At 47.2% G+C, this 2500-nt stretch overlaps 1 protein-coding gene across 8 annotated transcripts in view; it reads left to right on the top strand.

The window, feature by feature from the left end:
* Positions 1-2269: 2269 nt before the first annotated feature.
* The window catches only part of rbms3 (RNA binding motif, single stranded interacting protein), a 160322-nt gene continuing 160091 nt past the window's right edge, over positions 2270-2500 (top strand). For all 8 annotated transcript variants that reach the window (XM_080426164.1, XM_080426162.1, XM_080426158.1 and 5 more), the window contains exon 1: positions 2270-2500. This exon is cut by the window's right edge and continues 1210 nt beyond it. The gene's annotated coding sequence lies outside the window, so the exon portion shown is untranslated.

Raw genomic sequence — 2500 nt, 5'->3', positions numbered from 1 at the left:
AAGGTTTAAAGGTTGTCCGTTTTTTGGGGGTAAAAACTTGTTTTTGTTAACCTCTTTATTCTAATAGCAATCATTGCTACAGTATAGAGTGTTTGTTCAATAACAAGGGTATCCCCGTCTCCCAGGTCTTTAAAAAACTGAAAATACATTTTCAGGTGGGTTGCCAATTTCATCCAATCAGGAGAGAGTGCCCATTTATCAGCTTCAATTTCAAAGTGTTCCAGTTCACACCGGTCTGCTCATTTCTTTGTTTATCCTGTATCCTGTTGGACTTCTCTCTCCTGATTGGGTAAAATTGGTATCCCGACTTGAAAATGCATTTTCTGTTTACTAAACAGCTGGAGAGACTTTTACTGGACAAACTCTCTATAGCAATGATTACTATCAGAATATAGAGCTATTTAGGCTTTTTATCAAAAGAAAATCACTTAACTGCACCTTTAATGTGGTTAACATGTTTCTTTAAACTGTTATATTATCAAACAAAAACATCAAACATTCCAGTCAGTCTACAATTCCCGAAAGGAAATGCACCTGTCTGACCAGAAGCAATGAATAGCCAGATGGGGATATCAAAAGTGGAGGCATGACTGTGCTCGGGTGACGCAGTGGTAAAGTCCCCCTGCCCACCACCACGAAGGTTGTGGGTTCAAATCCACCGTAGTGCATTCGGCTTTGTCAAGTGTCTATGGTCTATGCAAACACAATTGGCCCGTGTTCGGGGGAGGGGGGCGTGGAGGGTGATAGTCCTCCCGGTTGGGGCTCCTCACTAGAAGGTGAGTCAGTAGGATACAACAGCAGTGACAACACAGAAGTGTGTGTGGGGAGGAATTAATTGGCTTAACGACCAAATTGGGGATAAAAAAAAAAAGAACAGGCATGGAACCCCCTCACACCCCCCCCCCCATTCCCCTTAGCAAATCGAACCTCCATCACACACACACGCACACACACACACACACACACACACACACACACACACACACACACACACACACACACACACACACACACCACACCCACACCCACACACACACAGCAGCTGCCAGAGAGTTGAGCACTGCCTTTATGCATGGCTCACTGTGTGCTTATGTAAGAGCACTACTTAGAACCAGGTTACATCACATACCACACAGCACTGTGTCAGTGGGTCACTATGCCACATGGCCACTGAACTATAGAGCCCTTCGCTGCGCGCGCGCGCGCGCGCGTGTGCGTGTGTGTGTGTGTGTGTGTGTGTGTGTGCGCGTGCGTGTGCATGTGTGTATTACTATACTTGTGAGGGCCAAATGTCCCTCAAATGTCAAATTTGAGATAATGTGTGAGGATTGTCCTGGTTGGGGTTAAGGTTAGGATTAGATATTTAAGGGTTGGGGTTAGAGTTTTCCCGTTTCATACTTAGTTGTGCGCTGATGTCACTCACCGTAAAATAACCCACAAGCTTGAGCTTGTAGATCTGCTTTTTTTTGGGCTGTTTTCGGCTATTTTCAAAGCTGTCCTAAAATTCTGACAAGTCCTCACAAGTATAGTAATACAAATGTGTGTGCGTGCGTGCGTGCGTGCGTGCGTGCGTGCGTGCGTGCGTGCGTGCGTGCGTGCATGCGCGCGCGCGCGTGCGTGCTTGTTTGAAAGCGAGTTCATGTGTGTAGGAAAGCTTCCATAGATTAATTGAGAGCCGTTCCAACATCTGAGCATCATCATGTTCAAGATTTTAAATTTAAATTGATGCTGCATCTCTGCATGCACTGCGAAATTCAGAATGCTAATGTAACTCAGAGAGACCCTGAGTCATTTTTTACACCCGCTGAGTTATATCGACACTCAGGACTTTACAATGCATTATAGGGAATGGCCTCTATAGAGTTGCCCTTTAATGCTGAATGTAATTACTTTTTTTTGGTCTAATGAACAACTTGCTGTGGATCACCAGTAGGGGGACTCTGCTCCTAATTCCACTCCCAAGTATTTATCTGTTTTTACTCCTGCTCTCTCCCATTCTCTCCCCCCTGGCTCCTCCTTTCTGCCAGCAGTACAGCCTTTTTACTCTCTTTTGCTGTCTTTCACACACACACACACACACACACACACACACACACACACACACACACACACACACACACACACACACACACACACACACACACACACACACACACACACACACACACACACACACACACACTTGAGAGGGGGCAGGACCAACCACTCCCACTGTTCTATAGTTCCATGAAAGAGAGAGAAAGAGAAGCGAGAGAGAGAGAGAGGGAGAAGGGAGGAGGAGCGTCGATGCGCTGAAGCCGAGCCCCTCTATGCCTCACACACGGCAGACGGCAGCACCGGTCACACAAACACTCTCTCTCTCTCTCCCAGTCACATGCACGGTCGCACACACATACCACACACACACACACACAGACAGACAGTCCCCGCCGCACACGCACACAGCGCTGGCTGGCAGGCGCGGTGGGAAGCAAGCCATCAGGGAGAAAGCCTGTGAAGA

The sequence above is a fragment of the Gymnoscopelus braueri genome, assembly GCF_963280865.1.
Source record: "Gymnoscopelus braueri genome assembly, chromosome: 4".
In the NCBI taxonomy this organism is placed as follows: domain Eukaryota; kingdom Metazoa; phylum Chordata; class Actinopteri; order Myctophiformes; family Myctophidae; genus Gymnoscopelus; species Gymnoscopelus braueri.
This window is presented reverse-complemented; position numbering and strand designations above follow the sequence as displayed.